Source organism: Triticum dicoccoides, unplaced genomic scaffold, assembly GCF_002162155.2.
Source record: "Triticum dicoccoides isolate Atlit2015 ecotype Zavitan unplaced genomic scaffold, WEW_v2.0 scaffold65245, whole genome shotgun sequence".
Taxonomy (NCBI): Eukaryota; Viridiplantae; Streptophyta; class Magnoliopsida; order Poales; family Poaceae; genus Triticum; species Triticum dicoccoides.
In genome coordinates this window covers 163,189-176,787 of record NW_021289266.1, presented here as the reverse complement: position 1 = coordinate 176,787, position 13,599 = coordinate 163,189, and positions in this window count along the sequence as shown.

Here is a 13,599-nt window from a genome sequence, read left to right as displayed (position 1 = left end):
ACCCATTGGAATATTTTTAGTCCATGCAATAATAGCCTTTAGTTTCTGCCCAGATTTGGTTTTCTCAAAAGCTTGCACTAACAAGTTTCTGGTTTTGCCCAACTAACCTTGCCACCCTCTTTATCATCCAAAGAGACTATGATCTGGAGTTTCTGGCCACCCCAAGAGTTGCCTAGATGCCCTTGGCATTCTGTCAAGCACCTTGTGTGCATGGTCAGTTCTGACATAGTTTTTAGTTTGCACATTGGACCTGCTTGCTTTGCCTAACCAGCATATCTCATGGCTCTACCTTAGTCTATAGCCCCACCCTGCTAAACCACATGTGAATTGGAGCCACCTGGCATGCCTTGGCATTTTGCCGAACACGTAGCATGCGTGCTCTGGGCGCGCCTAGAGTGCACGTTTTGAACGCGCTCGCAGCCGAGCTGCCGCGTCGTGCCCTTGGCCTTTGCTAGCCCGCAGGGCCGCGCCCCGGCCTCGCCCGCTCACCAGGACCCTCCAGGCCGCCCCTGGAGCCCCACAACACCGCCTTCAGGTCGGCCATGGTAGCTAGCGCGCCGGCCACAGCAGGCTCCTGCCATGGACGGCGCCGCCCGAGCCACCTTCGCTCGCCACCTCGCCCCTGGAGCAGTGCCGGCTCGTCAGCTAGCCTGTGCCGCCATCCCCAGCCTCGACACGTCGCGCTGCAAGCAATAGAATGGCGGTTTGCCGTTCCTATCCATTGCCGCCGTCGATCCTATCCATGGCCCCCGGTGGGAACCGACCTCTCTGGGCTATAAATAGCCCCTCCTATCACGCTTAGGCTCGTCAGCAAGCTTGTTCGAATAGTAGGGAGCCCCCCTTCCTCCCTAGTTGGTCAGAGGCCATCCTCTTTCCCAACTCCGGCAGGATCGGCCGCCGCCACGCTCCGGCAAAATCCAGCCAAGGCCGAGGCCCCTAATCTCTCCCGTTCTCCCATCCTCTTCCCCTCGACATTGCAGAGCCACCCCACCTCTCAAACACGATTGGGAACCACCGAAGCTCTAGTCCCCAATTCTCCCGAAGCCGCCATCCGCCGCGGAGCTCGCCGCCGGCGACCTCCTCCACCCCCGCCAACCGAGACGACCGCCCTGGACCAGCGGATCCATCCCTTCCCTCGGAGTCCCGTGGGGAGCCGCCGTTCGTCGACGGCGATCGCCGGAACCCCGCCTCCGCTTGGACAGAGGAGAAAGGAGGCGCGGTGACTGGTCAAACCTGACCAGGGGCCCAAGGGACCCACTGGTCAAACCCAGAGTACGTTTCCTCCCTGAACCGTTTTCTTTTCTGTTTTTTTATTAATTATTAAAAACAGATTTTGACTAAACTTTGACTGACTATAACTTTTTAAATATAAGTCCAAATGATTTGATTCTTTTTCTGTTGTTTCTCAAATTTTGTCTAGTTTATTTTCGTATTTAATTGAAAATTTTCCAAACAACTATTTTGTACTATTTTGAAACTATGTTTTGATTTGAATTTTCTTAAAATAGGATTTCGAAGAAGGAAGCAACTTTCAAAAAAATGCACCCCACTTGCATACCCTTGAAGGCAAGCATTCTGGACCCTGGCATAATATTGCTTTGTGTTGTTTGATATAGTTACAACACGAAGTATTCATTATTTTATGTGATGATATGATCATACTCATGAGTGCATAATGAATGTTCCTTGCTGTTGGAATTTGGTATGCTTGTGATAGTAATCACCCTCGTCTGCCTTTCATGCCTATCAGAAGGAATCCGGGAAAGCCTTTGTCTTGGGTAGACACGAGCTTGTCTCCAGTCTTCGTCGAGACGGTTGTGTCCGGTATGGCATAGTGAGGTATGATGGGTGGTGATTTTGTCTGTTGGTTGAAACATATTTGTTGTGCTAATCATGCAGGGAATACTTAAACCTCCTGAGTCGGCCGTAGATCGAGTCTTGTTCTAGTAACCCCCATACTTGTTTCGTACTACCACTTGTCCCAGCCATAGGTAGCCTATGGTTTAGTAAGTTGTCAACCCCTTCCTAGCACACACCGTACAGAGAGGCCACGGTGGAAGATACCGACTGCATATGGTAGGCATGCCACCTGGTCCGGGGGCATGGGTGTTTCCGGTTGTAGCCGACGGGGTAGCTCCCCTAGTTTGTGCGCGTTATAATTTTTGTGATCCCATGCTAGTCGAGGTTGTAGCCTCCCTACTTATAATTTTGCTTAACGAGTGTCATGGGTGATTCCAGACACCGGCAAGTCAGGCTGGTGTGTGCGGTCAGGTGTGTTTTCAACTAAAAGACCGTAGACGGAATTAGTCCCGATGGACTAACGGAAATCCGTTACTCGTGGGTAAAGAGTACACCCTCTGCAGAGATTATATCTATTCAAATAGCCGTGTCCATGGTTAAGGACTACAGTCTGGGACGGGTCAAGTGTCGGTCTTAGTGTCGGTCTTCGGAGGAAAAATTGCTAAACCCGAACATGGATCATGACTTGTGACTCTTGATGATTATGACTACTATTATTATGGACTAACCATTTACATTATTTGAATTATTGAGTAACCCTGGGACAGTTCGACCCCCTGGATATTCACTGTGATTATTCTCTTATAAGCTCTTTATGTGGTGTCGCTCAGACGCCCGACTGTGGCACGCCTGTCATTTAAATTACTTATATGCCCTTTATGTGGTGTCGCTCAGATGCCCGACTGTGGCACGCCTGTCATTTAAATTACGTATAAGCCCTTTATGTGGTGTCACTTAGATGCCCGACTGTGGCATGCTTGTTATTTAAACTACTTACAAGCCCTTTATGTGGTGTCGCTCAGACGCCCGACTGTGGCATGCTTGTTATTTAAACTACTTATAAGCCCTTTATGTGGTGTAGCTCAGACGCCCGAGGCATGCTTTAAATTATTATCCTTTCGAGGCGTCGCTTCAGACACCCGATCGGTGCATTCTATTTCTACTTCAGTATTGCCTATTCATGTTGTATATGAATAACTTGCATACGTGCACCATGATTGTATTTTGTGACTGACGTTGTGATCATAGAATATTTCAGAGCATGATTATCATTTGTTATATTATACCTGTGTTCATAATGTTTGCGAGTACATTGAAAAGTACTCACTGGCTTGTCCCTGGCTATTGTCTTGGCCAGATTTCTTGCATGGAGAGGAGCGTTGCGATGACAGCCCCGGAACCTACGCAATGGTGATAACAGTCTCGCGAAGATAGGAGTTATCCAGGTCAGTTGTTCCTGTGGGAAATGGAGTCCCATAGACGCTGATGAACCACAAACCGCTTTCGCCATCAACCACTAGAAATCTTGTGTTGTACTCATAGGACAGAATGGTCTTGTACTACATATTATGTATTTTTCTTGGAGTTTCTCTATCAAGTTGGTGTCTCGCCAGCTAACAATAATCCTGGGGCTGGTGATCAAAAGGGCCATTTTCTGGGAAATTAATATCCCGAAAATCCGATCGTTACAACCTTGGTATCAGAGCCAGGCTAACCATTGGCTAATCCTATCTTAGCCAGGTCAATAAACCTAGACTAACCATTCCACCAGACCTTAACCTTACCCCGGCCAAGCTTCTCGTGTAAGATAGCCACATAGTGACCCCGACACCTTTTGGCAGTCGGTGCCCAACCTATTAGCCTAGCCTGTCGATCACGCGCCAGTGACCTTCACCTAAATTGTCTCATTCGCAAGTGTGCAAAGGAAGACTCCATCCCCTTTTTCTATAAAAAGGGCACACTAGCCTCAACACAGCACAACACAGCCTCTTCACCAAACCGAGCTATAATTCCTGGCCCTATTGTGCACAAAGAGACCACAGCAACCAACCTTGGAGGTTTTGTGACCGTGCTAGCAAACCTCACCCGCCGTGCCTTTGCATTAGAAGAACCCCCAGAATATGTTGTGTACCAAGGACCCATGAGCGGTGAGAGCTGCCAATTCTGCCACCGTGCACGTCTATGGTAGGCGCCTATCGCCAGAACGCCCCTACAGGTTCACCGGAAGGACAACTTCCTTTGAGCCACAAGCCATCCAACTAGCTGCTCGAGAGGCTATAGTTCAACTCCGCAACTTTTTGCCCAGAGTTAACTGTCGCTCGTTCTACTACTACCCCAGTCATGACGGGTATGGTAGGCCACCCCAGGTTGCCAACGGAGATCACGAGACGGATCCTGCATTGTTGCATCCGGTGCGCTATGTAAGTGCACTAGAGGAACTGTTTGATCAAACCAACCTTGATATGATCGCAGCTCATGGAGAATTGGTTCGCCGAGCCTCAGCGAGAGGAGAAGATGAGCCCGACGCCGACAACCCAGTCGTGTTGTTCGGACAATCGATCGAGTCTTTGAGGCCTGCCCCAGCCATCGACCAAAACACTTTGGTGTCCCCAGAAGTGCTTCGTCGCCTTTTGGGAACACGCTCCAACGGGATTGTGGCCAACAACCCCCGCGATGGTCATCATCGCTACCCCGACCCTGCAGCCCCTTAACTCCATCCAGCTAACCCCGATAGTGAAACCCGTGGAGAAGCCTCGACGTCCAGAAGGCATGCCCGCTTAGATATAAACGAGGTAGACTAAGTCACTCGAGTAGTACCGAGTCTCAGTATGTCCACACCCTATAATAGTGTGACCCTGTATCGCCATAAATAAATGCATCCTGCTTGTGTGCCTCTGTTTTGAATAGTAGCCTTGCATAAATATGTTAGCGTGCGGTTGCATTTTTCTTCCGGGCACAGCTAGCAAAGCCACCCCGGCGACACCCAAAGTAATAAATCACTTTTGTGAGATATGTGTATATGTAGCATTGACCCCGACCCCATAGAGACGATTCGACAAACTAGTAGCCCCACACCGTAATCGTTAACCCAGCCCCAATGCTATATAAAAGGCCACCTTGTGACCTTGCCAACTATCCCTCACCTTGTGCACAACTCTCATAGCCATTTCCTTGCCATGCCGAGCCCCGGTATTTATCTGAGAACTCCAGATGCAACCATAGGTAGCTTGTTAAAATATTGTGGGACTTTACCTGCAGTACCATGAGTGCTATCCATCGACCCCAGTACGAGTTGCTCAAAGCAAGGATCACCCCATCCACCTCGAAATATTGGGAAGTGGTGCACATCCCGCCCACAATCCCAAACCAAGACCCAACGGAAGTCTCCTTTGTGGGGAAATCTATGCCGACTCCGCATATGGCCATAGAAGCTGTTATGTACGAAGCACTTGCCCGCCTTTGATTCGCAGTACCCTATGCCAGCGAACGAGGGTATTATTATTTCCCGAGTCGTGCAGCACCCGGAGAAGTAACCTCTTTTCCCGGTGGACGAATTGAGAGAGACCCAGTACTGGCCAACCTTGCCCAATATGTCATCGCTCAAGAGCGTTTGACCCAGCGAGTAATGGGTTATCTCCAGAGGCTCGCTGATATAAATCCTCAAGTCGCCATTGGTAGACCACTGAGGCCCGACCAGGAGAGGCGCATCCATCGACTAGTCAATCCGCTTCCGCCGATGGAAGAGGAGTGTGCCCCAGTACCAGAGACGTTTTCTCAGGACCCTGACCATTTGTCATTTTCATTGTAGGCGTCACTGCTGTAATTATTGTCCCAACAATTATTTATGTGTTGCAGCTTATGCTTGTACCCTAGGTTTGTGCAATGAGTAAACTATTTGGCTCCAGCTTATGGGAGTATTATTTTCAAAGCAGCCCTTAGCAAATCTCGAGGACGAGATTTTTCTTAAGGGGGTAGTGCTGTAACACCCAAAAATTTTGACCTTGATTTATTGATTTAAAACTTTGCCTGGAAATTAAATTTTTATTTTCTGGCTTTATCTTTTTATTTCAGATCACTCTGTCCCTCTGAATTTTTGAGTTTTTCCCTTCTAGGTGGAAAATTTTCAAAAATGTTGTTGGACTTGTATACTCTCTCAAGAAACATTTCTTTTATCAGTGGATTTATTTCTATAATTATTTTTCCTGAACTTTATTTCCTTCAAAATGATTTTTCATAAGTTTTGGAGCCTCTATTGCACTGCAACCCTTCCAAATTCCACTTTGAAATCCCCACCAAAATTTGCGGATCTCATGTGATGTTTCCACACCACTTTTGTGCAAAAACCTCTTTTAGTCATTTGGAAATTTTGAGCTTTACCCCAAGATTTCAAATCTGGTCCAGATTGTGAATTGCACTACAACCTATTTAAATATTTCTTTAAAACATCCACCAAAATTAGGGGATGTTAGTAGTAGTGTATAGTTCAACTTTATGCAAAAACCCATTGTTGTTCTTTGGAGAATTTGCGCAAATCACCCTCATCTTCATTCTGGTCCAGCTTGGTGATTTGTACTGAAACCATAGTTTTTCTTGCTCATGTTGCCTTGGGTTTTGTCCTGCTTGTAGTACACTCTACCAAACCCTTAAGTCTAGGAGATTGGACCCATTGGAATATTTTTAGTCCATGCAGTAATAGCCTTTAGTTTCTGCCCAGATTTGGTTTTCTCAAAAACTTGCAGTAACAAGTTTCTGGTTTTGCCCAACTAACCTTGCCACCCTCTTTATCATCCAAAGAGACTATGATCTGGAGTTTTTGGCCACCCCAAGAGTTGCCTAGATGCCCTTGGCATTCTGTCAAGCACCTTGTGTGCATGGTCAGTTTTGACATAGTTTTTAGGTTGCACATTGGACCTGCTTGCTTTGCCTAACCAGCATGTCTCATGGCTCTACCTTAGGCTATGTTTGGTTGTGCAGCTTTTCCCAACTTCTGCTTTTGGGAAGTTAAAAGCGAACCAAAGGGGTAAATTCTCACAGCTGTTTGTAAGAATCTGTAGCTTTGTCGTAGTGTAATTTTCGCAGCCGGGCTACCCCAACTTCCACAGATTCTAAATCGACCACTTTTAGCTGTCCCCATAGGAATTAATGTTATTTACCCACCATGCCACTCCCAAGTCATACCAGTTCAGCTCTTTCTCTCAATCCATACGGAGGAAACGCACGCATGAGCTTATCCCCTCTGCTCGCTCACGCATGAGGGCAAGGAGTTGCCGCAGTAGCTAGGGTTGGCAGCCGCCGCCGCCCGCCACCGGCGGCTGCTCCGGCGATCGACGCCGCTCGATCCGGCGAACCGCCGCTGCCACGGGCTCAGCTCCCAGGAACTCTCCTCCCTCTTCCTCACTGCTCCCTGCTCCTCCATTCCTCCCGTCCTCCTCTGTCCTGATGCACAGGTCCGACCGGCCGGCGGCGCCGTCATACCCGGCTCCGTCCTCCTCCTCCCCCTCCCAACTCCCTGCGCCCTCCTCCTCCTCCCCCAACTCCCTCGTAGGGGTCGCCCGTCCAGCACCAGTCTACCGCCTCATCCTGGTGTTTAATTAGTTATTTCATTGTTTTTTTGCTTAATTTGTTTGTAATTTTCTAACTTGATATGCCTAATTATGTAGAAAATGTGTATGCCTGTATGAATGTCATGTAAAAAAGTAGCAAACATCAAAGTATAGTCTTTTAATTGTGTATGTGTTACCTATGAATCACCTAAATTGTCATAATTTTCCTTTACAAAATGATGATTCAGTTAGTACGCACCACTTCTTTGTGGTCAATTAACATATAAACATATTCACTCATGCTCTGGGCATTATAGACATTTCACAGTTAAATCTACAATTTCACAGTTGTTTTAACCAAACACCCTCCAGCTTTAACAGCAGCATTTTCACAGCAGCTTTTCCACAGTAGCTTTTGAAGAATCTGCAGCTCAACCAAACAGAGCCTTAGTCTATAGCCCCACCCTGCTAAACCTCATGTGAATTGGAGCCCCCTGGCATGCCTTGGCATTTGGCCGAACACGTAGCATGCATGCTCTGGGCGCGCCCAGTGCGCACGTTTTGCACGCACGCGCAGCCGAGCCGCCGCGTCGCGCCCCTAGCCTTTGCTCGCCCACAGGGCCGCGCCCCGGCCTCGCCCGCTCACCAGAACCCTCCAGGCCGCCCCTGGAGCCCCACAGCGCCACCGTCAGGTCGACCATGGCAGCTAGCGGCCGGCCACAGCAGGCTTCTACCATGGACGGTGTCGCCCGAGCCACCCTCGCTCGCCAGTTCGCCCCTAGAGCAGCGGCCGCTCGTCAGCTAGCCTCTGCCGCCATCCCCAGCCTCGACACATCACGGTGCAAGCTACAGAACGACGGTTCACCGTTCTATCCACTGCCGCCGTCGAACCTATCCACGGCTCCCACGGGAGCCGACCTCTCCGGGCTATAAATAGCCCCTCCGATCACGCTTAGGCTAGTCAACAACCTTGTTCGAGTAGTAGGGAGCCCCCCTTCCTCCCCACTTGGTCAGAGGCCATGCTCTTCCCCAACTCCGGCAGGATCGGCCGCCGCCACGCTCTCGCAAAATCCGGCCAAGGCTAAGGCCCCTAACCCCTCCCTTGCTCCCATCCTCTTCCCCTCGACATTGCGGAGCTACCCCACCTCTCAAACACAATCGGGAACCACCGAAGCTCTTGTCCCCAATTCTCCTGAAGCCGCCGTCCGCCGCGGAGCTCGCCGCCGGCGACCCCCTCCACCCCCGCCAACCTAGCGACCACCGGGAGGACCGCCCTGACCAGCGGATCCATCCCTACCCTCGGAGTCCCGTGGGGAGCCGCCGTTTTGTCGACGGCGATCGTCGGAGCCCCGCCTCCGCTCTGACAGAGGAGAAAGGAGGCGCGGCGACTGGTCAAACCTGACCAGTGGGCCCAAGGGACCCATTGTCAGTGACCCCGAGTCGATCCACGCTGGCATAAGTGAAAGCGTAAAACCCAGAGTACGTTTCCTCCCCAAACCGTTTTCTTTCCTGTTTTTTATTAATTATTAAAAACTGATTTTTGACTAAATTTTGACTGACTATAACTTTTTAAATATAAGTCCAAATGATTTGATTCTTTTTCTGTTGTTTCTCAAATTTGGTCTAGTTTATTTTCATATTTAATTGAAAATTTGACAAAAAACTTTTTTGTACTGTTTTGAAACTATGTGTTGATTTGAATTTTCTTAATATAGGATTTTGAAGAAGGAAGCAACTTTCAAAAAAATGCACCCCACTTCCATACTCTTGAAGGCAAGCATTCTGGACCCTGGCATAATATTGTTGTGTGTTGTTTGATACAGTTACAACACGAAGTATTCATTATTTTGTGTGATGATATGATCATACTCATGAGTGCATAATGAATGTTCCTTGCTGTTGGAATTTGGTATGCTTGTGATAGTAATCACCCTCGTATGCCTTTCATGCCGATCGGAAGTAATCCGGGAAAGCCTCTTTATTGGGTAGACACGAGCTTGTCTCCAGTCTTCGTCGAGACGGTTGTGTCCGGTATGGCATAGTGAGGTATGATGAGTGGTGATTCTGTCTGTTGGTTGAAACATATTTGTTGTGCTAATCATGAAGGGAATACTAAAACCTCCTGATTCAGCCGTAGATTGAGTCTTGTTCTAGTAACCCCCATACTTGTTTCATACTACCACTTGTCCCTGCCATAGGTAGGGTACGGTTCAGTAAGTTGTCAACCCCTTCCTAGCACACACCGTACAGAGAGGCCATGGTGGAAGATACCAGCTGCATCCGGTAGGCATGCCACCTGCTCCGGGGGCATGGGTGTTTCCGGTTGTAGCCGAGGGGGTAGCTCCCCTAGTTTGCACGCGTTATAAATTTTGTGATCCCATGCTATTCGAGGATGTAGCCTCCCCACTTAGAGTTTTGCATAACGAGTGTCGTGGGTGATTCCAGACACCGGTAAGTCAGGCTGGTGTGTGCGGTCAGATGTGTTTTCAATTAAAACACCATAGACGGAATTAGTCCCGATGGACTAACGGAAATCCATTACTCGTGGGTAAAGAGTCCTCCCTCTGCAGAGATTATATCTATTCGAATAGCCGCGTCCATGGTTAATGACTATAGTCTGGGATCGGTCAAGTGTCAGTCTTAGTGTCGGTCTTCGGAGGAAAAATTGCTAAACCCGAACACGGATCATTACTTGTGACTCTTGATGATTCTGATTACTATTATTATGGATTAACCATTTACATTATTTGAATTATTGAGTATCCCTGGGACGGTTCTACCCCCTGGATATTCACTGTGATTATTCTATTATAAGCCCTTTATGTGGTGTCGCTCAGATACCCGACTGTGGCACGCCTGTCATTTAAATTACTTATATGCCCTTTATGCGGTGTCGCTCAGACGCCCGACTGTAGCACGCCTATCATTTAAATTACATATAAGCCCTTTATGTGGTGTCGCTCAGATGCCCAACTATGGCATGCTTGTTATTTAAACTACTTATAAGCGCTTTATGTGGTGTCGCTCAGACGCCCCATTGTGGCATGCTTGTTATTTAAACTACTTATAAGCCCTTTATGTGGTGTCGCTCAGACGCCCGACTATGGCATGCCTGTTATTTAAACTACTTATAAGCCCTTTATGTGGTGTCGCTCAGACGCCCGACTGAGGCATGCTTTAAATTATTATCCTTTCGAGGCGTCGCTTCAGACACCCAATCGGTGCATTCTATTTCTACTCTAGTATTGCCTATTCATGTTGTATATTAATAACTTGCTTACGTGCATCATGGATTGTATTTTGTGACTGACGTTGTGATCATGGAATATTTCAGAGCATGATTATCATTTTTTATATTATACCTGTGTTCATAATGTTTGTGAGTACATTCAAAATTACTCACTGGCTTGTCCCTGGCTATTGTCTTGGCCAGATTTCTTGCATGGAGAGGAGCGTTGCGATGACATCCCCGGAACCTACGCAATGGTGATAACAGTCTCGTGAAGATAGGAGTTATCCAGGTCAGCTGTTCCTGTGGGAAAGGGAGTCCCATAGACGCTGATGAATCACAAACCGCTTCCGCCATCAACCACCGGAAAAATGCGTCTTCGGCGTCCCGGCCGGAAAGCTACTCGGCTTCCTCGTCTCAGAACGCGGCATTGAGGCGAATCCGGAGAAGATCAAGGCCATTGAGTGCATGCGCAAGCCAGCTCGGCTGCGAGATGTCCAGAAATTCACCGGATGCTTGGCCTCAGACAGCCGGTTTCTAAGCCAGCTGGGCGAGAGGGCGCTACCCCTGTAACAGCTGATGAAGAAGACGAGGCCGTTCGAATGGAACGACAAGGTAGACGAGGCCTTACAGGACCTCAAGCGCATGCTCTCCACCGCACCAGTCCTAGCCACACCGACCGACAAGGAGCCGCTATTGCTCTACATAGCCGCGATCTCACGGGCGGTCAGCACGGTGCTGGTGGTCCAGCGACCAGAGAAGGGCAAGATCCAAGCCGTCCAGCGCCCAGTCTACTACCTGAGTGAGGTGCTCTCGATCTCCAAGCAGAACTACCTGCACTACCAGAAGATGTGTTATGGCGTATACTTCACTGCCAAGAAGCTGAAGCAGTATTTCCAAGAGCACGTCGTCACCGTGGTCAGCACGGTGCCAATAGGAGAAATGATCGGGTGCTGGGATGCCTCTGGCCGGGTCGCCATGTGGGCGATCCAGCTAGCCGGCCCCACCATCCTCTACGAGCCCCACACCACGATCAAGTCTCAAGCCCTGGCCGACTTGCTCGCCGATTGGACCGAGACCCAGTACTTGCCGCCGCTCCCCGACTCGATGCATTGGCGCATGCATTTCGATGGATCCAAGATGCGACTTGGCCTAGGTGCCAGCATCGTACTGTCGTCACCGAAGGGCGACCGGCTCCGCTACGCGCTCCAGATCCACTTCGCCGCCTCCAACAATGTCGCCCAGTACGAAGCCCTTGTGCACGGCCTCTGGCTTGCCATGGAACTCGACATCCAGCGCATCCTGTGCTACGACGACTCGGACCTGGTGGTGCAATAGTGCTCTGGCGAATGGGACGCCCGTGACTCCAACATGGCAAGCTACCTCTTCCTCATCCAGAAGCTATCTGGATCCTTCGAGGGCTGCGAGTTCCTCCACGTCCCGCGCGCGGAGAACGAAGCAGCCGACATGCTCGCCAAGATTGCCTCGTCCCGACAAGTGAATCCTTCCGGCGTCTCCCTCGAGCACCTGTGCAAGCCGTCCATCAAGCCGTCGCCAGACTCCGAGTCCATCCACGTTCCAGATGACCCGACCGCACTTCAAGCCGGCCAGGGGGCTGCTGAACCCGGCCCAGGGACTACTGAACCCGGCCCGAGGGCTGCACAGCTCGACCTGGCCACCATCGCACCGGACCCGGCCGTCGCCATCACCGACCCGGGGGCTGCCGACTCGGAACCCACCCTGGTGGCCGTCTTGACCGTGGTTACGGCTCCATCTTGGGCAATCCCAATGTCAGAATTCTTGGAGAACAAGGTTCTCCCCATGGACGAGACCGAAGCTCGGCAAGTGCACCGCCGGGCGTCAGCCTACAACATCATCAACAATGAGTTCGTCAAGCGCAGCTCCACCGGCATGTTCCAGGGCTGCGTCGAGGAGGAATAGTGCATCGACATCCTCCTCGACATACACCAGGGCGAGTGCGGGCACCACGCCGCCTAGCAATCCCTGGTGGCCAAGGCGTTCCACCGTGGTTTCTACTGGCCCACGGCCCTCCAAGATGCCGAGTCGCTCGTCCTCAAGTGTGAGGGATGCCAGCGCTTCAGCAAACGCAGCCACCAGCCAGTGTCAGCACTCTGCACCATACTGATCGCCTGGCCCTTCGTGGTCTAGGGACTCGACATGGTGGGACCCTTCAAAACCGGTCGAGGCGGCATGACACACCCGCTGGTGACAGTGGACAAATTCACCAAGTGGACCGAGGCAAGACCAATCAAGAAACTGGACGGGCCAACAGCTGTTCTGTTCATCAAGGACATAGCGGTGCGCTACGGCATGCCGAACAACATCATCATGGACAACGACACCAACTTCGCCAATGGCGCGCTCGAGCAATACTGCTCTGTCTTCAGCATCCGCCTGGACCTGGCCTCCATTGCATACCCGCACTCCAACGGGTAGGTCGAGCGGGCCAACGGACTCATCCTGTCCAGCGTCAAGCCACGACTCGTCGAGCCACTCATCCGCTCACCCGGCAGCTGGCTCGATGAGTTGCCGGCCGTTCTCTGGAGTCTACGCACCACGCCGAATCGATCGACCGGGTTCACCTCGTTCTTCCTCGTCTACGGAGCCGAAGCCGTCATCCCGACCGATGTCAAGTTCGACTCGCTGCGTGTCGCGATGTACACCGAAGATGAAGCAAGAGAAGCCCGCGAAGATGGCGTCGACCTGCTCGAAGAAGCACGTCTCCTGGCGCTCAGTCATTCGGCCATCTACCAGCAAGGCATGAGGCACTACCACAGCAAGAAGATCAAACCCCTCACATTCCGTGAGGGCAACCTCATCCTCCGACTGGTCCAAGAGCAAGCAGGCCAGCACAAGTTGTCCCCTCCATGGGAGGGCCCATTCATCGTGAGCATGGCCTTGCGCGACCGCAACACCTACTACCTCATCGATGCACGCAAGTCAGGGAAGCGCATGAAGGACACCGCCGGCGAAGAAACAACCCGGCCATGGAAAGCGGAACTCCTC